At 37.3% G+C, this 25318-nt stretch overlaps 1 long non-coding RNA gene across 1 annotated transcript in view; it reads left to right on the forward strand.

Moving 5' to 3' along the window:
* Positions 1-24852, forward strand: part of LOC110479666 (uncharacterized) — a 129490-nt gene extending 104638 nt beyond the window's left edge. Inside the window, exon 3 of the long non-coding RNA XR_004148046.2 lies at positions 24575-24852. This is a non-coding gene — a long non-coding RNA (uncharacterized LOC110479666). The remainder of the gene's footprint in view (positions 1-24574) is intronic.
* The last annotated feature ends 466 nt before the right edge of the window (positions 24853-25318 follow it).

A 25318-nucleotide genomic window follows, 5' to 3' on the forward strand; every position in this document is an offset into this window, starting at 1 on the left:
ATTCACCCTTGTTGCATATGTACTACATGAAAAAATGTTTTACATGGATGATCAAATAATACTCTTGTTTAATAAGACTTCCTTCCATTGGAGAGATGGATGGTGGTCCAAGGATGACTGAGCTGTGAAGTGACAAGCAGAAGCGGTGCCTTCTGTCAACTCATAATATCCATTGATTCAACCATTCATTCAAAGGAAAGGAACTAAATTGGGTACTTGTGAAATGAGAAAGAACTGCTTGGTGCAATAGCATAAAAATGTGCTCCAGAGCAGAGGGCATAGAAAGAAATTAACATAATTGAAAATGTTTCGAAGGAAGAGAGAGGAAAGCTTAGATGCATCTCTGGGGAGTTAGTGCTGGGCCTGTGAGGCCTTTAGTTTTTTGTAAGTAGCTGTGATATATTCTGCCTCATTTCACTCCTAGAGGAAATTCCAAACCCTTAAAAACCCCACAACAGTCACAAAGCATCAAATATTGAAAATCTGAGAAAGCTTGATGCTTTCTGGGGTATTTCCAGATCCCACTTAATGCGTGACTCATGATAGCAATTATCCTCTCCATGCTAGGGGTACAGTAACTAATTAAGTAGGCTCATGAAAACACCTTCAGAATCTGGAAGGAAAGCATAATTGATGTGATTATATTCCTGTCAGGTTCTTCTGTCCAAAGCAAGCTTAAAACTGCTCATGTCCACAATTCAAATGGATAGAAATCAAATGCCTGAGATTGGAAGTGGTTTAATGCAGTTTAATGTACCATTCACTTAAAAAGATATTGTTCTTTGGAGGAGTCATTCTTTATATTTTATGATGTTTGGAGGCAGACCTGTCTAATGACTATAACTACAACTTGTCTGGGTTATAAATACAATTGAACTATTTAAATATCACTTATTATGGGGGAAGACTGATGGCTATCTTGATTCACAGCCTGCCAAATTAAAGTAAATTTGAGATGCCAAACCTCCTGGAAACCCCAGAAACTGCACAGCCTGGGTGAACCCCAAGGACATCACCAGCAAGAGCCTTGCTGGCACCCTCTCTTGAAGTCTTGAGTTCCTAAGACAGGATGATCAAAGCTCTCTGCCATGCTCCTGATAGTAATTCAGCTGCTTTGGTACAGATTTACATCCTTCCTATGGGTTTTTTGTTGTTGTTTTTGTTGCCTTTTTTTTTTTTACTTGTTTCTTTGTTTTTCTTACAATCTAGTAAACAGGATTATAGAAAAAGGACAAAAGAAAGAATAAAAAAGGTGAAAAGAAGAAAAACAGAAGAGAAAAGAATCTAAGCTTTCCCAGAGTAAAGACTGCAAATAGAATTAATTTATTTGTACTGACATTGAATCAGTTATGGACTAGAATTTACTGAGTAAGGAGGTTACATGTGTCTGAAAGAGTTGCCCAGTCACACCTTTCCCTGTTGAACTTCTCTGGATGTGGTGCTGTAGGGAATTTCTTTTTCACATTGTGAGAAGCAGAAACTCACTACTTCACTCTGGATAGATCTAGTGATTAAAGTCCTCCATCTTCTCAAAGACATTTGCTGACATTTTAGTTGCTGAGGTATAAATGGGTAAGGGCAAGAAGCTTTCTTGCTTGGAAAGCAGAGATGATGTTCAAACACTTACTAAAAAAAAAAAAAATCTGTGATTCAATGTTTTGCTGAGCTGAAAATACAGTTAATATTTAAATAAAATTGTGTACATCTGTGTTTGAGTGCAAATGTATAAACATCATGTTGTGTATGCATATGTGTGTGAGCACACACCAAAATGTTTAACTGTTCAGAATTTTTCAATTATTTTTTTCTTTTTACTGTACAACTTTTTTTTGTCATTTAAATTTAATCATTTAAAGTAGGGAGACTATTTTTCATGCTCTCAGCACAAAACACAGACTAGGTTTTCAGTAGTATTAGACAAGGTGATATTCTTTTCTTAGCTCCACACACACTAACACAATGTAATGACTTACTTTTAAAAAATGGAAGAGCACTACAACTCACTTGAGACCTTTCAGAAGCAGAAAACAACATTCTTGCTCAGTGTTCAGATCACAGGACCATGCTGTCACGTGCAGTTTATGTGGCTGATTATAGCTGGATGACTTCACAACTTTCTGCCAAAGACCTTAAGCTTTTTTTAATGCTACTATTAAAGTTCTCCCTCTATAGCTAGGTTTCAAAGACTTAAGATTTTGAAATAGTTCCATTACAGATCTCCGTGACACTTTCCACTCTGATGCACGCGTCTGAGAATTAAATTATCTAAATAAATGAATCCTGCATGAGACGACTCGTCTTGAGAGACTCAATACCATAAAAATATGTTTTAGCTATTTATGTTAATTGATTTTTAACCAATCCTTAAACATGTCTGCAATTGCTACTGTCTTCTCCTGGAAATTATAGCCTTCCTTCTGGCTCAACTATTTAGACTTTCAGAAGTTTGACACTAATTTCTCTGTCCAATTATTTTTTCCATGGCAGTTTGCTGTAAATTACTGAAATTCTAAAGCATGAAGGCATGTTCACCTGCTCAAAATGCTTCATCAGCTGAAAATATGCTGTGTTTTTCTTTTCAGTAGAATTACCACCTTTAGGGTAACAGCTAAGCATTCTTTTATGTCTCGTTTAAAGGTATAATTCTTCTTTTATTCATTTTTTACTGTATGCTATTGTCTTCCATTTTAACAAGGAATTTTAAATATAATTAACTGCACTATAAGAAAATGATATATCATAGCTGAACTTGGAAACAGATAAATTTGTCTCTTGTACCAGAACAAAAGTGTGTTTCAAATTAAAGGAGGAGGTGCTTACTTATTATGGTCTTAAGTGCACATTTCATTTTATGGAAAAGAAAATATCAGCTGTCTGAAGTCAAAGGGCATTGTTTTTAATCTGTGACTTTTGGTAATGATGGCTGAGCTACTTATTGCTATCAAGGGTATTTAGCTACAAAATTGCAATTAAATTAATAGAAACTGCACAGGTAAGACTTTTGCTTTGTATTCAGTTGTACTATCAACTGTAGGATCCTAAAAAACTGGAAAAGCTACTGTCAGCTTTGAAACTGGCTTGGCTTGTCCACTTACCTCAAGCCTTGTTAAGCAAAAGGCAAACCTTGACATAATTATTGTGTTTTCCATTTGGGAACAAAATGTGTAAATAATTGTGTTAGTTAAAAGGCTTTATTCTTACAAATCTTTCCTGTCACTACAGCTGTAGTATTGATGAATTAAGAATTAACCATGGGGGGTAGGGGAGACAATCATTACTGCCTTTAACAGGAGAAGCAATAATCAAACAGGTATATGAGAATAGAGATAAGACAGCAGAGAAGTTAAAGAGAGCTTCAACTCACAGTACAGTAGGTTATAACAATGATAATTAAAACTGATAGCTGCAGAGCAGTAGCTTTTTCCTGTCTTCTGTCCTTGTTATCTTAGTTTTGAACATTTTGTCTTTATTCTTCTATTGCAAGCAGGGAATCCAGTGCAGGCAGGGGAGACATTGCCCTAATAACTCCAGTTATTTTTGTAAGCCTCAAAATGAGACCAGAAGAAAAACATTCAGAAAAAATAATAGGATTCTCTCAAATTTGTCTTGATATTTTCAGCCCTCCCCACTTTGCTTCTGGAACATGCTCACATACAGTAGGCACTGATGAAATGGGGCCAGGATTTCTCTCAGATTCACAAAGGTTCTACTTATTTTTGATGTGAGTCAGTTCCCAGCAGATGTACCATAAACACTTCCACTCCACAGAAATCAGGAGGAGGTGAACAAGGGCCACCAAGCAAGAAGTTGTAGGGAGGAATTAGTTTGAATTCTTTTGTTTCCCTATGGGTTGATGTAACCAAACTGTGCTCTGAGGAATAATGCTACGATTTATTCACTGAGTCACTCAATGCCAGAAATTTGCTTTGTTATTTATAAGGTAGGTAATGTAAATGCAATTTTCCTTGTTATAAAAATGAAATATTTGAGAAAAGGATATTTGACATTTCAAAGCGCTTTAGCTCACAAAAGGAATCTGAGATCTGAAGTGCTATTATTATGAAACATCTTTAAAGTATTGTGGATAATGTAATTTAAAACCTGATTCCAGTAAACTTAAGAAAATGGATACCACTACTTTTCTGGAGATAAATGTTTATTGGGAGCTATATAACTCCCTATGCATTATGCTGCTGTGTATAGTCTTACCACACCAGAAGGGCAAAAGGAAACTGCTGGGGCTCTACTGGATGCAGAGAGACTTTGGAAGTCTGTGACGCACAGGGAACCAGCCAAGGCACTTTGCTAATGCCGTGGTTCCTCGGTTCAGCTGAGAGAAAAAGAGAGGATGAGGAATCAGCAAGTGCACTCTGGAGGGAACAGAAACAGAACTGGAACAGAAACTAGTTGTTGAATTTTATTTAATAAAAGGAACAAAAAGAGGTGCTACTAGGACCAACAGAGTTACTAAAACCATTCTACGTAATTGCCTTCATGGAGCAAAAAACTTCCTTAACTGGGATCATGTTGACTACTAACATTCCCAAACCTCAGTTTGGAGAATTTGGAAACACATATCTTTTAACTGGTCAAATAACTCATACAGTCTCCAAAATAAAAATTTGAAATGTCACAATGAAGAAAATTAGTAAGGAGTTAAATCAGTTAAATCAACAACAGCAAAATAAAATTACTGATGAGAAGATGTTCACTATGAATTATTGCCCTTCTTTGTCTAGGATATGTACAGGACCAAGAAATATTAATGGACAGAGCTTTTCTAGTCAAACATTCCCTTTCATGGCTCCATATTTTGTAGATAAATTCTTTTTTTTTAAACAACTCTACACCTTTAATTCAAAGACTCATGCTTTGGAAAGGAAAGGACCACTCATTTTAAAAATATTAGAAAACAGAAAATGAAGTTTTCTTAATCTCTACCTCCCTGCCAAGTTATCATTTCCTCCTGAGTAGGAAAGTTAATTTAGTTAGTGATCATGAAATGTTAAAAAAAAATGTTTTCTTTTAAGTCTTCAGGATTTTATCTGCCTCTCTAAACCACACAACCTGCTATCTTTGTCAAAAGGTACAAAGAGTTTTTAAAATTGCCCGAGCAGGTACCAAGGGAAAATGAAAATCTTTCCTAATCCAAAAAAGTCTCATTTTGTTAGCATTTTGTGGACCAGATACAAATATTTTAATAAATTTTCAGACCACCCATCAGCATCACTAAATATATTGCTATACATGTACATGTGTGTATATTAATGTACAGAGTATACACCAGAACTATCTGGAATTTATTTGTGTTATTTCTACAAAATGAACAATCAATCAAAATATATGTAAAAAGCAAAGAAGAATCAAATCTGAATTCCTTTATAGCAACCCAACAGTTGTGCAAATTATTTTTAGGTTGCACACAATTCCTTCTCTTTGTTACAACAACGCAGGTGCCCAGGTTTCAGATAAACAAAACTTGAAAGTGGTAACTCATTTTGACTGTAAACACACAGAGTTTACCTGAATCCTTTCATGTCTTCTTTTCCTACTTTTTTTTCTCCACATTTCGTTTACCTGTTTTGAGAGCTTTCTGCGAACAGTTCTGAACATCTTCCTGGGAAAGAGCTGTCATAATATTCTTCCAAGGCAAAGTTCTCCCTTTCTGTTTCACTTTAGGAAGCAATTTGACATCTCTTGTGCTCTCACCATAAAGGCAAATAGGTATGTTCTCTTTCATAATATGAAAATACAGAGAGTTATATTTATTCGAGTCCTTTGAAAAAAAAACTCCAGTTTCCAGCCTGCAGTTGACTGATCTTCTCCAGCCGTCAGGTCTCCCTTTAGTGAACACATGTCAGATTCTAGGATCTTGAAGAAACTGACCACTGAGAAAGAGTACTATGTCAAGTAACTCACACTTATCTCTACTCTTTAGAAAGGAGAAACCTCCCTTTATGTAAAGGTATAGATGGTATGAGGTATAAAGGTACAAAAAGCTAGAGATGGACTGAGATTTTTATAAGGAGCAATGCATAACATGATGTATAGAAATAAATGTGAATAGTCTTCTCTCTAAAGCTGCTGTCAAATAGATTTGTATATTTGTCTTCCATCACTCCCTGAACAAGTTTTGCAATGATACTTCATCAAGTGGTTGAATGGGAGGAGTAAAAATTTCCATAATGAAAAGTAGCTGTGAGCTTCACTTGGTGCACAGTTTTGAATCTCCCTGATTTTTTTTTTCCTAGTGTGAATCTAAAAAATCTTTTGGTGTACCCTTAAGATATTTCTTCATGGAAAGTAAGATTTCTCACACCTAGCTCTAGTCATCTGAAACACAGTTCTCTGGTCTGAGAGAATACTTGAGTGTTGTATTATGGACTGCAAGAAAAGTCCTAATTAGCAAGGCTGGTATTAAAATGTCTGGAGCAGTTCTCCAGACATGCTCATCTTCCTGCACTGACTCCAGAGGGAGCTTAGGTGTTTTGTTCAGACCACATGTACAACCTCCACATGGCTGACATCAGGCCAGCCCCAGCTTGCAAGGTGGTATCCCAGACATGGAATGACAGGGCAGAATCATCTTAAACCATTCCTCCCACACTAACCTGCTCTCACTGTACTCCTTTTGAGGGACACGTCCCTCCTGCATGTTTTAGGATTCAAGGCGTGTTTCAGTGAGGAGGACAGAAGCGCTCCCGCTCCTTTGTTCAATCAAAATGCCAGAAAGCTCCAGAACTTCCCACAGTTAGCTTTTAAGGAACAAGCTGCAGAAGGAGAAATGATCATCAGACAGTTCTGCAGGAGACAAAAGTTTGGAATTAAATATAAGAGGTTGAAATTGTATGAGGAGAATTTTCCTTTTGCATTAAATAGCTACTTGTAAACTCACATGCCACTTTTGCAGTTTTTGCCATGTCCAAGTGAAAGAAAAGTTATAAAAATATCTTTATTCTTATTCTGTTAATGACTTTTAAGGAAAAAAATTAAGACAGTCTACAGAATAGTGTTGTGCAAAGACTGTGCTTGCTATAGGTTCTCAGCACCATCCAAATAACTTTATGAAATGCCACACAAAAGCCAATGAAAATAAAGTTTGGAGCATTCAAACACTCCTAAATTTAGATGTCTGTTATTTTAATCTCTTCTAGTTATCCTATCCTTATTTTAATCCTCCACCCATATCAGTTCTATTTTCATCTAAGATAACCATGTAGCTATTCTTATAACTCTACCATTCTCCCCAATAAAATTGCTGTTTTTCTACTAGACAATATGTTGAATATTGATATAACATAAGAGCTTGCAAGTGTTTAAAATACATTAGAATGGCTTGGGGTTTTCTATAATTTCAAATGTTTAAAAGTGCTAGCCAAATTTACACATTAAGCAATGTGAAACATTTACAATTATTTCAGGTATCCCAGATTCCAGTCAATTAAACTAGTTGAAAACTACATATTAGCTCTCACTCATGTGATGGAGTATATTTGTTCCACTATTTAAGCTGCATGAGTTCATTAAAAGGTGCAGAACCAAAGCAAAGAAGAATTTTTTATCTTTTTTTAACTAGTTTTGATTCTGAGTGGTTATTTTAACGTGTCTTTTTTCTTTCACTGCATGTTTAGAGACACCTCTCCTATGATGATAAAAGACAAACATCAGGATTTCTTTTCTTTATGCTGAGCTACCTATTTCAACATCACATTAGTGGGATAATTTGCAGTAGACATGTTGAATAATATACAGGTTTACGCCTGCTAGACGTGACAAACTGCAGGTGGAAAAACTGGGCCGTGTCTTAAAAGAACATAGGATTGTTCTGCCATCCTTTTATGTATTTTGTCTACAAGTCCTAGAATAAAGAATTAAAAAACACCTATTTTATCTGTGCAATGATTGTCATATAACTAGTACACTGATTATAGTTGGTTACTGAATTATTAATCCAAGTCAGTTGCTGGGTTTGAGGAGGGGCAGTGTAGGAGGGGCTGAAGAAAAAGAAGATAATGAGGGATTTTCTCATGTTCATGGTGTGAGCCTTCCTTGCAGCATCTCCAACTCTGCTCTGAAAATGTACAGATACTCTCCTGTTGGTCATGCTGCCAGAGGAAAACCTTTAAGCTAAAGCTGTACATATGTAGTATAATATATAACCCAAGATTACCTTTCTGATTGCAGTTATGCATTCTAGTAAAGTAAAACCTAGGTTTCCAAAAGTATCTAAAATCCCACACACTTATTCGAAGAATTTCTTGGAATGTTGCAGAAGAGATAAAGGTGATGTAAACTATCTATGCCTGATCTGAGGAACCTTTTCAAGAAAACTGCTTTGTTTTACCTACTTGGCACTAGTCAAAAGAAAGCTCATGCAACAGCCAATGAACAGACCCTAAGAAACTAAACCACTAAACTAAATCAAATTTTTTCTTTAAATTTTTACTAAACAATTATCCTTTTTTTCCATATTTATATAATTCTAATAAAATTGTGTGATTTGATATTATTAGAAGGGAAAACTATATCTTCATACCTACTGGATGGAGGAAAACCTGGTGCATTGCAGCTTCTGTTCTACTTTCCTTACCAGAAGGAGAACCTGATGAGCAACTTCCATTTCTCCCATTCCTTCTGCAATAAAAAGCAATAGTGACGTCAGAAAGTCCTGTCCTAACTGCTCATGACTGTCCATGACTGCAGGACATCATGATGTGCACAATCCTAACACATTAATTAAGAGAGAATCCTAACATTCACCCACACTCATGGGTAACTTCTAATACTGGCAATGGAGACAATTTCCCTAAAAATAGAAATATTTGAAAATTAACAATCCCTCACAGACACATGAAGGATATACATGGTACAGCACAATGAAAGAAGAATTTGACAGAATGCTATACTATGGTATGAGGTTTTTGTTGAGCTGTTCAGAATTTTTTTCAGAACAAGAACATCTGAAATTCTTTTCAGATGTCTGTATTTTCATGGAAACAGTTTCATTTTCAAGCAAAAAAAAAAAGTTTCTGGAAACTGAAACAAAATAATTTTATTTAGGTTAATTCATCTAGTTAATATAACATCAAAATGCTTCTCTTAGTTAAAAATGGCAAAATGAACTGGTTTAGTATTTTTGAATCAAAATGTTTTATAATTTCAGTGTGCTTTGACCTTTTGTTCCAATTTGGAAAGTAAACAGGTGCTGAAATGAATAAATGTGACAGAAAATCCACTTCCATTCAGCTGCATTTATCTCCATGTGCAGCACAGTTAAATTCTGGAGGGTCTTCTGTAGCACCCTGAATTCCAGAAAAAAGAACCAGAAGTAAAATTGGAAGCAATTTGTAGTTTTAGCTTTTGCTGTCTATTTAATCACTAATGGAAATGGCCTTTACATGTATCAGAACTAATAACATATACAAAATTCATGGCTACATATTGACATACATTTCAGCTGAACTGTTTCAGGTTTAATTTGAAAATTACAATAAAAATAACAAATGAGAAAGTATTTTAAAACTGCAGCATGTTCTCTTTTACTTTACAATTTCCTAGCCCATTTTTTCCTTCATTCTCCATGTCCCTTGCATCCCCTAGTATGTGAGGGGTTTTTAAAGTTGCTTTAATGAGAATATAGTCCATAATATCTGTCTCTGAAATAATTAGCATAAGGCAGAGAGATGTGGGGGCAATTAAGTTTTTTTGTTTTGGTTTCTTTGGGAGTCCAGTGCAGAGATGGGCTTAAGCCACAGACTTGGCACTGGGTTTGATGTAAACCTGAGGGAGAAGAGGCTGCTGACAGAAAAAAATGCAGTTTGTGAAAGCTCCATAGCATTTCCCTCCCATCTCTGCCACCAGAACTACAGCAGAAATACTGGACAGCACAAAGGGAGACAAGAGGTTGGTAAAAGGAGTTTCTGGCACTCAGCAGAACAGGTCCTGGCTGTGAGAAGCCAATATTGGTTTTGAAAACAATCTTTGGAGGTGGTGTACATATCTCAGAAAGCTCTGCAGGTGGCCCTAGCACTGAGCTTTCAAATGTACAAAGCTTTCAGGCATCATCACACAGATCAGCTGCATACTTAAACCTGTTCTTAGAGTGGATGCAAGATGCCTCAACACAAGATCGTAGTAATAGTATTAGTAATAATAATAAATCATAATAGCAGTATTAACAAAGGCAGTGAACACTCTACCTTATGTGATCCCTAAAAGGGAAGCTCAAAACCTAAAGAGTAGAAATAGTTTTTATTGGTTTCTCCTCTCCTGCAGCATTCATGAGTCACAGGTCTGCCAAGAGGAAAAAAAAAGAAAAAAAAGAGCCTTAGATCTGCCTCCTTTTAATAGTTTAGCTGAAGGAGAAAGATGATGCAAGCTGTCTCATTCCCTGCTGACCGAGCTTCTTACTCAGGACACGACAGAACTTGACTGCAAAGGCAAGAATCCTTGTAAGTGGCAGAATAGAAAAGGGGTATCCCTGGAGGCTGCTCTGTCTTTCATTGCCAGCATCTATAATTATACACTGCCTTTCAGAGCAAGTAACTCGTGAAAGCTGTCTTTGCAGCCTGCTTCTCTTTCCCAGGCCCTGGGGAAAGTACATCATAGCCATTCCCTGCCAAATCCAAACACCTTCAGATCAAGCATTTCTAAATATGGCTCTGCAGTGAGGCTGCTGGGGGAAAGAAAAAAAAAGGTTAAACTTTTTTTCCATGCATGTCTCACCTGGAAATCTTTTAAGGTTCGGAATAATACTGCAGAGTGAAGAGCTGAAAGCCTTTCTAGTAAACGACAGCGTAAGTTCTCTGATATTTTTCTTACCATTTTGAGATCACCAGTCAAATTGAATTGTTTGCTTGTATTTCTTAAAATCTTTCAAAATCTTAAACCTCTTCAAAAAATGGAAATCCTCTCCACCTAGCCCATGTCAAAGATACTGTCAAAACCATGAGGAAAATATCTTTGTGCTATTACTAATAAATACACATTACAGCATGGATAACAAAGGATAGATGCTTGTCCTCCTGTGTGCTTATGGGAAGGGAGGAATAGCTATTTTTCTCTCCACAGCCTCATGTGGTAAGAAGCCAGATGATTCCAGCTCATGTTATTACATTCCTTGGGAAAATTCTTGTACAATACTGCACTGCTTCCCTGATGCTAAGTGATAAAAATTGGAACTCCTTGCCTTGGTCTGGTGAACATTTGGGTGAAAAGATTACATTTCTTAAGGGAGTAAAAGCATGCTAGCATAGGTATGGACTGCAGGGGCTGCCTCTGAATGGGGAAAGGCAAACACAGATGTGTCCTTCAGCTGCTCTTTTCTCAGCTGATTCAGGTTCCTAAGGCTAAACTTGTTATGTTATCCTTTCCAGTGACTGTGCACTTTGGAAGGATAAAGAACTATTTTAAGTTCTCATTTATAGGGTATGCTATAAAATAAGGCCCAAGATGGATGAACAGGGGCTCTGTTTTTTAACAACAGTGACTTAGAGATCTGCACATCAACCATCTCTCCTTAGAGTCAGACAGATTTACAGTGCCTGGAAAAGTTTGCCAACAAAGATGTTATTGTAACTCCAGTGCCTGCTCAGAGAAGTTTATGAGGTAGAGCTAGAAACTGTTCATATTGTCTTCCTGCACTTGATGTATAGGAGAGACAAGACGCCAGATACATTGCTGAGTTAAAAACAAAGCTACTGCAATGTTAGGATTAAATCTAACACCAAGTACCTCATGTTCTGGTCTGCTGCCTCCACCCTTCACCTAGAAAGTTTGTCTTGTTTAACTCTCCTTGCATGGCTGTGGACAATTCAGTTACCTCTGCTGTGCTTTTGCTTGCACAGCTGATAAATAGGGGCAGTGTTCATTATCTGGCACAAATTATTACAGCTGCTCAGTTCTTTGTGAGACAGTTGCCTGATCTTTCATAGGATTGGTTGTAGTCAACAATGCTAGTAGCCAACTATTCTCCCTCAGAAGTAGTCAAAGAACAGCCCATCACTGTACGATGGGTCATTTCTGCAAGCAGGCATAACTCCACTTGGAGCTAACAGAAACTAAATTTTTACTAGGGTGTTACTGTCCTTTTCAAAATATGCTAGTGCTGTTTGGTTTGGGTTTTTCTTCATATTGACCTCTTGAATTGTCATTTTGTTTTTCTAAACACTTGTCAACTGTTAATACAGTTACTCAAGACAGGTCATAAATTTTTATCCAAAGGAAGTTCCACTTGCTAGTGAAAAACACAAGATAGTTCTGCTTCTTCTGCTTGTAATTCTTGGACCACACAATAATTTTATGTGTGTTTATATGTCTAAAATGCCTCTTAACTAAATCTCCCTCATATGACTATCAAACTGAATATTAGCTGAATTTTAAATTGATGAAATTTTAAAGAACTTTATGCAAAATTTTTTGTCTCTTGGAGGAAATTAAGAAAGCCCCATAATAAATAGCCTGCTCAAGGAAGAACACCCTGCCTCTTGGCTTCTACCCTTTGCAGTGATTGTGTTGAGCCTATGCTCCAGAACCAATGCCTTCCTGTGAATACATAACTGACATTAGCTGCACATTCCTTGGATAGTAGCAAAATATTTGGCTGTCTAGACACAGCCAAATAAGAGCACAAAGCTTACTTTGAGCAAATCACTAACAACTTCTGTTGGCCAACGATGGGCAGAAAGGTTCTCTGATCCCTTTAGTTGTAGAGCATGGGAGTTAAGTCCAGGCTCTATGCAAACTAAATCACTGCAACACATGCTACTCCATCATTTCCATTCTAGGAAGAAAAAATGCAGTCCAGAGAACTTGTAAAGAAATGTGAGAGCATGGCCAGAGTAGTTGCTGCTGAACCTTTCCTGTTGGCATGGTCAGTTTTTAGGCACCCAGGGGTAAGTTAATGTTGGAGGGATATAGACCAGGCAGGTGGTAACTGGCCAATCACTCAGTTGATGGAATAGTTCTGTTTCTCTCACATTTCTGTTCAGTTCTATGTTTGCAATGTTACTTTGTCAAGGCTGAAAATTTAGCATTGAGTATTTTTTTCTTCTTGTGGTGAAAGCAGATTTTGTCTCTGTGATCCATTTAGATTTAGAAGTGAAAGTCTGAGAGGAGCTGGGATTTTTTCCTAATTTCTTGGTAATATGGAATATCTTCCCAGCAAATTGACTTATTTTGAAATATTTTCCAGAAAACTGACTTTTTTAAAGTACCCAAGAGTCAGATTTAACCATATGCTCCATTAGAAAGAATGGGAAAACTATATATTTCAAGATAGCAGATAAAAAATTTGCACTCATTCAATGTTTGAGGAGATTTCTCAGGCATGAATAAAAATTGGATTTACTAGACTATTGCTTCCTGTGAGTCTATTTTGGTTTCGTTTGTTCATTAAAACAAGGAAAGTTTTACTTAATCAAAGATTCAAAATCATGTGAGTCATTTTGCAGTGCTATGAACAGATATTATTAGATCAACTAGATATAACAATCTTTGTATAATAGAAAGTGATCATTTAATAGATTCTGAATAATACAATTATGTAGATTACAATAGTACATACCATTACTGTCAGCCTAGAGAAGTTGATTTTGTGAAATGTCTGATCTCTCCATCTGTTCTGCAATTTTTTTTTATTTTAATGATCTTCATACCAAGAATATTGAGATTACCAGTAGTAATATTACAAACAACACCCATCTCATTCATTCTTCATTGACACTGAACTCACTGCATCATTCCAATTATACTGCAACTCATGACAAAGACCTAAGAGTTTGGATCCTTGCAGTTATATCAAAAAATGGATGCAAGAGTCTTTGTGAGTTTAGTACCAGCAGCACATGTAATGCTTCAGCCCACTCAAAGATTTTAAACCTTTGAAGGCTTGTGAGGAAATTACAGATAATAAATTAGTTACATGAAAGTATATCAAACAAGCAAGAACCAGAAGCAGCATTATGCACTGAATGACTGCATCTGTTCTGTCTCATGGACCTTCTCCTGCTTCTTCTTGGGAATAACCAAAAACTGGTGTTGCTTTGTTGCTACTTTGCTTTTGCAATGTGCCATGATGCAGTGTCCTACAGTGGGGAAAAAAAGAGCTGGCAAAAGGGGTTGGAAATATTTTCTTCACCCAAAACACTTTTCTTGATTCTACAAATGTATTTAACAGAAGGTACTCTGAGTTTACACATGCTGCAGATGTCAGCTGTCTCCAAAAAATATAAAGCAGGGAAAAGCTTTTCTTTCAAATATTGTATGACCATTTCAGGATACTGATAAAGGATCTTTGATGCAGCCACAAGTAATCAAATGACCTTCCCAATCCTTCAAAATATATAGACAGTCGGCTCAGACACAGCTAAAAATTTCCTGTATGTAAACAAAAATTAATTGATATAAAAAAGTTGGCTTTCAGACAACTGATTTACAAAGTGTTCTAAGCACATTCAAGGCCTTTCCCCCCATTTTTAAAAGGCAAATATTTATCTAGAAGTAGAGGGTTATCCAGAAGTAATAATGCCAATGTCACCACTGAGGACATGCTCGTTACACTACTGCAGCCTCAGCTGGCCTTGCAAGGAGCAAAGTTCATGGTCATCAACAAGGAATGTTCCAGAATGTTGTCCTATTTAGCACAAAATAGCACACTCATCAATCATCTCTGTGAAGCAAATAAGATTTTGACAAACGGCATGTTTGTATTAAGTGCCTGAAACTATTGCTATTTTAGGAGGCCTTGCTCTATTGTCAAAGCGAAAAAGCTGAAGTTCTTTCACTTCATCATGTAGTGAAACCACCTATTGACTCAGGACGCTGCAGTCTTGCTGAAAACCAGCCCAAATACTTGAGATGTGCCTAGCCTCCTTGTTCTGCTGTACTGCCTTGCACACAATACCCCTACTAGCAAGACAGTGAGTAGGGTCCTTCAGCCCACTTCAGCAGAACTGAAGGCACAGTCCTGTTCTGCAAAGGCTGTGCAGAGTATGGTAGCTGGCAGCACGATGAGGCCTTTCCCCTCAAACCCTCAAATTTGCATGGACACATCCCTCAGTTGTCTGTCTTGCCAGCATGCTTTGCTTTTTGCCTCCCTCCTTCCTCTTTGGTATGCTAGGCAGACATCTTCTTTTCCCAAACAGTCTTCTGTTGTTTCATTACAAAGTCTTTATTTTAGTTTGTGCTGGTGCAATGTCCTTCAGCAGCACTTGTGGATAGATACTTTGCGAGGCAGAAGATCTGAGGAGGAGGAAAGATCTGAATGGTGAAAGTTTTGTCTCCATATAGCCTCAGTCTCTCAGCTGTCAGAGGCAGAGATATGAGTGTGATAAACTCATACGCAGTCAGTGGGCTTTGTCTTCTTAACATGCCTTCTCTTGTGAAATTATGCAGTGCATTGTAGTTTTTTCTATTTCCCTCTTCAAAGATTGTTAGTGTGTCAAAATCAACAAATACAGATCAAATGTTAATAGTAGGCAAGACACATATATGTTTCCTATGCTTTGTAATTCTGTTGTGTTATTTTGAAATTTGTTGTGAACACAGTTTAAGTTTGAATAGTACTATTATTCAAATTTTATGGATCTTTCATCACACTCCTATGACTGTGCTCTGACTAAATATCATATTTTGTGTCCCAGATCTTCAGTACTATCAGTGTGATGATCTTCAGCACTCCATGATCTAAGCAGCAAATGTTATCTTTGAGCTCCTTATCAGACTTCTCTCTCTCTTACTCATCATGCAATTAAATCATAGGTTACCCTCAGCCCAGTACCACCCACAAGTCCCCCACATCCTGACTATCTACTGGATCTTATTCCACAGCACCAGTCTTTTTGTCAAGCCACGTTTTCCATTCGCTCTGTAAGACCATGCAATATTTCAAGATAGGTACACGTAGAAAAATCCCGATAATTCCTCTATTTTAATTAGCATGGGAAATACACCAGTCCAAGTGAAATTTCTCATATTTTCTTCTCTTGTGTTTCTTATATTTTTTTGAGCAGCTGGAGGATATCCCTCCTATTCCACACTGCTTTTTTTCCTTCCTTCATTGCAAATGTCCAAATACCTGATTCCTTCTCTGCTTCTCCAGTCACAAATAATTTGATTGAAGCATTTCACTGCTGGAAGAGCAGCTTTTCCCTTTCCTACCTTATGCCCATCTTTCACACCCCCACGTGTATCCTTGCATTCATCTCTTTGGCCTTTCTGTTTTCAAAGGGCTGTAAAAGACCTTTTTTCTTTGGCTTTGTCACTGAAGAAATGCTAATGATGTAGACCCCAATGCGTCACAGAGGAGCTTTCCCCCAAGCTTCAGCTATCCTATTGTTTTGTCTGACCAAGTCTATTCACAAGATAATAACATTTAATGAGTCCCCCTCTCTCTCTCCTTCCCACAGGCAGACTTGTAGACGCCACTCTAGCTCTTTAGCGTTAAGAGTAGGAAGCAGTCACTACAAAGGCATGTCTACATTGCAGGCAGAGCTGGGATTGCACCACATGAAGACACACTTGGGTTACCTATTCTGCCAGCGCCAGGACACCGCGTGCTCTCCCTGCGCTAAGCTACAGCCTCCCCCAACTCCATTTCCCCTCCCAGCTGGGTTCCCACATGTGTATTCCCACAAATGTATATCCAGCAGACCTCCCGCTGAATTGTAAGTATTTTGAAAGGCAGACAGGTACCCAAAACATGCAAGCAATTTTTATAATCCGTCTGGAAACTTTGTAGGGATTGAGGAAGTTTCTATTTGGTCTCCTGACAACCCAGGTTTATGCGGTGCATGGTAAGAAATACTATGTTACAGGAAAGAATTTTCTGAAAAAAGAAGCTTTTAACTATCTTATACTAGTAGTATCATCCCAACAAAAGCACTAAAATGGCCTTAGCAGGCCAATATAGCTATATTCTTTCAAGAACTATTGATGTCATAGTATAAACAGGTGTGTATTTATTGAGCAGCAAAAGGGAATATATTTGTACTGGGATGCTCCCATCACACACAGGCACCCCTGGGCATCCTCTGTACTTACAGCCTTGTTTAGAAGTGCTCTCCTGTCACAATTAACACCTGTAAAATGTAACGAGTTATCTATTTTCAGTAAGATTTGTCTGTCTGGGTCTTCCATGTTACACCATCTCCTTCTTTGCACCATGGACATAAATATTCTTGCAAGGAAGCAAGAGTGTCCTGGCTGGACTCTTGACTCTCCTGTCTCAGGAGAGCCCTCATTTTTAGCTCATGTCATGGGTTTTTCACCTCAGCTGCTGAATGATGAGCAGCTGCCTTCCCCTGTTTTTACTTTCCTCTGCTTCTACACCTGGACAAGATTCCCGAAGGAGCACTTCTTTCCTAGTTGTAGAGACAAGAGGGCTTTTCCAAACAGCTGTTCCCCCTGCATGAGTCTTCCCCTTGCTCTGCAGGGGTGAGGGGGATGCACTACAGCATGCCATTCTGCTTACTGTGTTTCCTAATGGACTTTCAATTATGCAGATGTTTTAAAAATCCCTTTGCTTTCTATGTGAGCAATCACTGTTGCATTTCATATTGCACCTCTCTGCTGTGTGTGGAGAAGTATTTGTGGATTAGCAGGATCCATACTTTAAAAATTATATGTATAAAGAATACGGGAACTTGAATAAATATGAAAGCACTGCTGTTTTTTGGCAACTGTGAGGATGTTCTGCAGCTGCAAGTTGCAGTTTGGGAAATTTGTCCTGAATTTTGAAGGCTGAAGGTTAAGTTAGCCAAATCTTGCTTCTTCAGTCTGGATCCCACTGCACTGAGTGCCAGTTGGTTATTTCTTTCATATCAACCAGATAGAGTTTATATATATTCTCTTACATATCAGACTTGCATGGCAATTTTAATAAAGATTTTTTAAATCTTTATCAGGGATTATTTTAGTTCAAGGTCTTGGCTAGTAAAGTATCCAAAGTAAAAGCTATTATCTTTATTGTTGATACTGTTCATAATATTAATATTGAGCTGCTAAAGTTGCTGTCTTGCTGAACACCAGCTCTTCTGTTGCACTTTATGATCCCAAATTTCCTTGCTAATAAACTATGACTCCTTAATGTATTTAGCACATTAGCTACAATCTTAGCAAATGCTAATCCATCTGTCCTTTGCGTAGGGTGAAAATAGGCTGACAATGCACAGAGGGCGCCTACAGCAACTTGTTCTGCAATGAACTCAGATGTACTAGTGTGACTCAGTGCCTGTTGCTGCCTTCAAAAATAATTGTCCAAAATAGCTGACTCAAGAAGCCCATAAAACTCTCCCCATACAAAGAGCTTACCTATGCCATTTGATGACTTGTTTTGGCTGGTTTGTGCCATTGTCATACTATTCCTGCCCATAGGACACCATCCACTCCCTCACTGAAAGCACTGAAAACTTTGCAGTTGGCTTCAGCGGTGTGTGGAGCCTGTGATTATCCCCCTACAGATCTGAGTCCCTAAGAACAGCCCTCCTCCCACCATTGTTTTTGTTAGTGGCTGGGCACCTCCAACTGCATTTTCAGGGATGGAGTTCCCAACTCTCCACTCACTGGACTATGAGTCTCTGGAGCAATAATGTTATGAATGCGTGGGTTGAAAGCTGTGTGGGATGCTTAAAGGGAGTGTCAAGGGGCACTGTCACATGAAAGTGAAACCTTCTTGACTGCATAGCTCTTCAGCCACACTCAGCTGGGATTATCTCTCTTTCTATTAAAGAAAAAGTGATGAGCATAATTTAAGCAACATCTTCTGAGACAATCTAATATTTGGAAGCAACAAGGAACAAGCTTGATGCTGAAACGAGACCACTGCTCATGCCAAGCAATGATGAGCTCTGTGCTGCTGTGTGTCAGGTCACATCCATGAAAAGGACACAGATGTGATTCTTCATGGGATGTGTGTCACAGATTCAGGGTGAAATGGTTCACACAGCTGACTCCATGTTCCTGTGAACGTGTCTCTTCCATGCTGATCTGAGAGGAAAGCTCATGAACTTTGATCAAGGAAGCAGAATTAGCAAGCAGGGCAATAAATTTCAGAGAAAAAAACTGTTGTATAAAAGAGAAACAAAAAAGGAAGAATGTTCGGGTAGGCATTTGGGAGAAAAATAAAAAACATTAAAACATGGAAATTATTTTTGGATACATATATTATCTCAGCATAATTTCAGTCACCAACTCCTGCTCTGGTCTACCCACTGTAACCTCTTCTGTCATCTTAATTTTCTCTTATTCTAGTTTCTCTCTTCAGTTCACACAAATAAGCTTTTATTGATAACAGGTTTTCTTTAAAATTAAATTATTAACCATGTTTTTCAATTCATTCACATCTCTACTAGTTATATCACCATGTCCTTTTTGTGTCTAGGACATACAAGTTTTAAACTTTCATCCCTCTGCAAATTTTTTATCCATCTTCTTCACATTTTGTCCTCAGCATTTCCTGACCTTCCATAACTTCCTTATAATTCTATTAAAAAGAAGTGTCCTGCCCAGTAAGCCTAATATTGACTTATATAAGATTTGCTTATTTTTCTCTTATTTAAAATGTGTCCAGAGACTGTGTAAAGGAGAGAAGAAATTTTGCCTGAAAGGAAAATCTAGGAAAATAAATGAAAAATATACATCATATTAATTAAAATTGAGGAGCTGATAAATACAAATTTTCTTTTCAAAATTTTCTTTAAAATTAATCTTTAATGCTGTAATTTAAAAATACATTATTACAGTACAAAAATATCTCCCCAAAAATAGCGTGTATTGTATGTTTCAAAAGGTGGTTTATTTTCTTTAGAATTCCTCTTCATTAATGGTATAAAAGTTGAAAAGGGCTGCTTTGGATTACAAGGAACAAAAGCTTTGAAATCATAGTACAAACTACAAATGTCCTTCCTCTGTAGAGCTTTAAATAAAATAATCTACAATTTATGGTAGACATAAAAATGCTTTCAAAAGTCCAGGATAAAATAATTATATGGACATGTTGGAGATAATTGTATTTCACAACTCTTTGGGATGGATGGCTAAGGTATTACAAGAATAAGAATAATCTGATTTTCTTACAGGTACAAGCAGGTTAGGCGTGCAATCCAAGAGTTTTGTGAAGAATTCCAGCCAATTTCCAATTGCAAATATAGGAAAATCTCATTATTTGAATTTTTTTTTCCAACTCAAAGCAATCATATTCTAAATCTTTCTTCTCAGTATGCCAAATCTATGCACTCTTGAAAATTTTTTACCACTGTGTACTAACATCAAAGGATAATACAAAATTATATGTAACATATGCCTTGAAAAACATGTCAGTATTGCATTTTAAATACAAAAATATAACTTGATTCTACTGTGGATGTTACTAAAATCTTCTACATAAGGACAAAATTGTACCTTATTTTAAGTTGTATTCCACACCCATTTCTGTAACCACTGAAAATAGGCTTGTGTGAATTCTTTAACAAACCAATTTTTTCCTAAGTAAAGCTAGAGTTACAGAATCAGGTCATATTTCAGTAAAAGAAAAGTGTTCTGACATTACTCATGGGCCACATTTTTAAGGCAAACAGAGAGGGTATTATCTCTTCCATGATACATTTGAGTAGCTGCTTCTAAAAGTTTCCAGCTTTGAAATCTGAAGAATTTCCAGCCATGAAGAGCAAATACATTGTCCTGCTCCTTCTGTCATCTATAACCGTGCACTAGTGAGAATAAAATCTTCTCAAACTATTGAATACTTGAAATTGAACTTTCTAAAATAATTGCATGGATTTCCATGTGATAGGTGCAAGAAATAAAGAATCAGAATTTACCAAATACAGACTAACTCTTGCTATGATTTACATCAACGTTTTAAGTTAGATTTTTTTTTTTCCTACTAAAATTTTCTCTATCAGGTGTGCCAAGGAGTTAATTTCCTCCAGATATGCTTTTATCTGATTCAATGACAATATTGTGAGCTAGAATATTTAGCCCAGGAAAAAGTATATATTCCTCCTTTTAAAAAACCCACACAAAACAAAAAGCCCCCCACCAAAATCACCAAAAGCAACTAATGCATTTGAAACTAGTGGTTGCACATTCTTTGAGGTTAATATACTGACAGCAGAGAAAAAAGATCTAAATCCAATGGCAACAATAAATTAAACAGATGAGAAAGTCACATATTAATCTAATTACTGTAAAAGAATCATGAAACAGTGGAGCATCAGATGTAAGGCTGAAGCTTTCCTTTATCCCATAAAAAGTGATACCAGATAAGAGGTGGGGTAGTGCAGGCACTTTTGAACAAACTGCATCCAGATGTGCACATGGGCCTGATCCAAGGTGCCCTAGACTGACAGGAAGACACTGATTTCAGCACTGTTCAGAGCTGGCTTTCAGAAGATTGGTTTCTCAGCCAAGTGCCACATCACCAGGTCATTCCTGCACAACTGCTCTTCTGACAAACTGTCCTTAGACTCTAATATGGTGCTTCTGGTCAGTTGTGTCACAGAACTCCTGGAAAGGGACAGAAAAAGAGACAGAACACAAGGAATAAAGTAGACATTTAGATGAAGCTTCATTAAAGACAGAGAATGAGAGAGAGAATGAGAGAGAGAGAGAGAGAGAGAGAGAGAGAGAGAGAGAGAGAGAGAGAGAGCGCAACTGGGAGAGATCAGACAGAGGCATTTGCCAGGTTCTGTGAGCAAATGATATCAGGCATTTATGGAGGCTAAAACATTAAGAACCAAATTTCTTCTAACCTTGAAAGAACCCACTAAGGGCTCTGAAGTGGAGTGAAAGGAAGGGCAATCTGTCTGGTTTGCCTGCTGCATGTCTTGAACTAAAACCACAGCACTTCAGTAGTGCTGCAGAATAAACATAAGCATCTCTTGCATTACCTTGGAAGGGACCATGAGCTAACCTTCCAAATATTTCTAAAAAAGCCGTATACCTTCACTTATCTGGACAGAAAATATCCATGCCAACAAATGGAACACATGGGTTTCTGCTCAGGCTTTCAGCTTCTGATGAAATCTAAATATGAAACTAACCAAAAAAGTTGTGGCCAACTCTGTTTTGGTGATAAATAGCCAAACTCAGTTGAAATTCATAGAGCTGAATTCCAAAATACAGTATATAGTTTTTCACATATGGTTCTATGCTTTTATGTGCTTGCACTCACCCTGACATTTCTACACTAATGTCACATTTTCTGATTTTCCAGCATAGATAATTATGCAGGCATTTTAATTAAGGCAAGATATTTTATTTTCAGTGACAGATCAATATGCCCAGAAGAAGATCTACTGCCCAGTAGAGGGTGCTACTTGATTTTAGGAATAAAACTTATAAATAAACTTTAAGAATAATATTTCCATGTGATTATGCAAATCATGAGGGCATCAAGTCCTTCTGACAGCAGCACTTAAGAAACAGAAAGGTGGCGTATTTTTTGCTAGAATGCTTGTTTCAGATGGTAGTTCAAAGTCCAGAGGAGTGATTTAAGTAAAACTTTGATTTAACGCTCTGACATCAGTCTAAATGGCACTAAATACTACTGCTCAGAAATAAACATTATGTACACAACCAATGCTCTTAGTTTGCTGGGCTGGATTTCTCATTTTATATTCTCTCTACTAAAGATGGCAGCAGGCTTTTACTCCTGGGCAGAATTTTTAGCTCTTTACCTTTTACCAGACCAAACCAACCTGCTTAGAATTTCAGAAGTTTGTTATTCTGGCAAAGCAGAAGTTTAATGGAAAGTTTGAAGTCAATTCAACAAGATGTCTGGGAGACAGGAGGGCTCAAAAAAGGAAACAGTTTCACCTCTTGAAAGTTTTCCTAACTTTTTTTTGGCTCATAGAAACTACAAAATGTGTTGGCTGAGGAACTTGAAATTTTGTTTTAATCTTTTGTAGACGGTGATTCCTCTTTCATTTGGCTTCTTTTGGGGTGCTTCAGGGGGCAATTATTTAATCATTAAAAGACATTTATTCAAACTTTTAGGGTTCTTAAATCCACATGACTGCTTGTATAGGGCTTATGAGGTCTACAGTAGGGAAATGCAGCTTTCCCAGACTGCACAGACTGTTCCACAGGTAATTCTTGTGATCAGGGCAGGGCAAACTTCCTTTCAGAATAGGCTTTAGTAGGTTTCAGCTCCCCCTATGAGAAGATCTGACGGGTTCCACCCAGAGTACCATCAGGTCTTCTGAGACCTGCTGGAGGCAAAGGCCATTCCCACAAAGGTGTTTTGCTTCCTTTTTGTCCCTACATCTGCTTAGGGTTCTCATTCTTGCACCTCTTATCTGTGCATACATCTCCTGGCAGAATTTGAGGGAGAAGAAATACTCTACCACAAATCTAAACTGGTTCTGTAAGCTCTGCCACGCCCAGTGTATGGCCAGAGGCAGACCTGTATATAAAGACTTTCCCCATTGACATCTAGGAAAAAATCCACTTTTGTGTTCTCACCGAGTGGTAAAATGTCCTGTACTGGCCCTGAAGAGCATATCTTTAGGTATAGTTAACAGTTTTTCAGTAGTGAGCAAAACTTTCCATAATGAGAATTGAAGGAGATTTGAACACCCACAATTTGTGATTTGTTATTCCTAATTGGCCCAAAGTCTAAGGACTGAAGCAATTTGCTGACATCATTTTTCACAGAATACTATTAAGTAAAAGATGAGGTTCCGTAATGATTTATGAACTGAATAGGGTCAGAATTAGCGCCATGATGAAGATCCTGTTCCATTTTTTGAGATATTTGTGCTGCTTCCAGCTTCTTGGATTTACCATAAATTATATAATTTTCAATCCAAAAAATACAGACATAAGGAGTTAGAATCAAAACATGTAAGTCAGAAAGAATCTGTGGAAGTTTGGGAAACTTGAAACCAAGCTGTTAGAAAGGAATGAGGGAGGTATGCAAAAAGTATCAAATAGTTAATATTACACCTACAGGCAGAATTATTCTCCAAAGTACAGAATATTTTCTGAACGTAACTTAATGTTGTTGAAATGTTGACTAGAATGTGTAAAGCTAGTCCTGAGACAGCCACTGCATTATGTGTGAGCTGTCCTCCTGTCACCAAACTCTCTTTTTTCCCATTCCATCTTTTCTCCTGTCTCCCTATCCCAAACTACCCCAAATTTTACTGTAGTAAACTGGAAAATAAATTAAGGAAGTCTGGTATGTTTGCAGGTACAGGTCCCAAGTTTTATTTGTCAATAAGAGACCTAGCAGAAGTAAAAAATAGGAACCTAAAAGATGATAAACTGAGTTTGCATTGGTTGAAATAATGACATTCTGGTGACTTCAAAGAGATACAGACTTGGTTGGGAGCAATGACAGAGAACTGGCAGCTATCTCAAAAGCATGGAAGAAGTGAAAAAAAGAAATAACATCTAAAAACAATAGAGAAAAGGACTTCCAAAAAGGTTGCTTCTGGAGGGCAAAGGGAATAGAGAACAAAATTATTTTCAATGAAAATCCTCATTACATTTAAAAAATTGTTATGATTTCTAAGTATGCAGCCTGTTTACAAAGACTTTATAAGCTTCACTTTGCTAATCTCTTCCACAGGAGGAAAGTCTGCACTGGATGATTTTCAACTCATCTATTTCTTCCCTTCCACCAAGCAAAGGGATTGAAAAAGCACTGATAAACAGAAGAACAGAAATGGAAAATAGAACAGAAAAGATCTGTGCTAGGACACCTCAGGGTCAATCCTGAATGTTGTCCCTCTTTAAATGCTTTCTAAGAAAGCTATTTTTCATCCTGCAAATAATTATGAGGACCTGTCATCCATCACCTAAAGGAAATTTCTTCATTAAAATCCATTTGTCGTGTAATTTCTCTGTTTGCAAATATGTGTTGGCTTTTTTTTTCATGAAACAAGTCCATCACCTTTCACATACTTGAAAGAGAGACTCCAACAAGGAGTGCTTCAGGTTCATTATTTGGCTTAGTTATTTGCCAGATGTTAAGTGAGGCTGTGTTTTGGCTGGCCTGTATGCTCTAATGTAATATTAAACCTAACTAAAACATTAAATGGGGTCCAAGTGCAGACCTGCAGTTAAGAGAAGCATTTAATGAAAAAGGAAAGTTCCTGAAATTTAATCTTCGGTCTTGATATAATCTAAATTATTCAGGCTAACAACATAAATTAAAATCAATATACTGTTAAAAATATGACAAAAATCTGCTGGTTTTCAATCCAAATAATCTCCACCAACACTCACCCTATTTTACCTTCAGGATAACATTGTAATGTCTGGAAGGGCTAGTTGTAAGGGACTGTGACCTCTGCTTCCAATTCTCCTCCTG

Source organism: Lonchura striata, chromosome 3 (genome assembly GCF_046129695.1).
Source record: "Lonchura striata isolate bLonStr1 chromosome 3, bLonStr1.mat, whole genome shotgun sequence".
In the NCBI taxonomy this organism is placed as follows: Eukaryota; Metazoa; Chordata; class Aves; order Passeriformes; family Estrildidae; genus Lonchura; species Lonchura striata.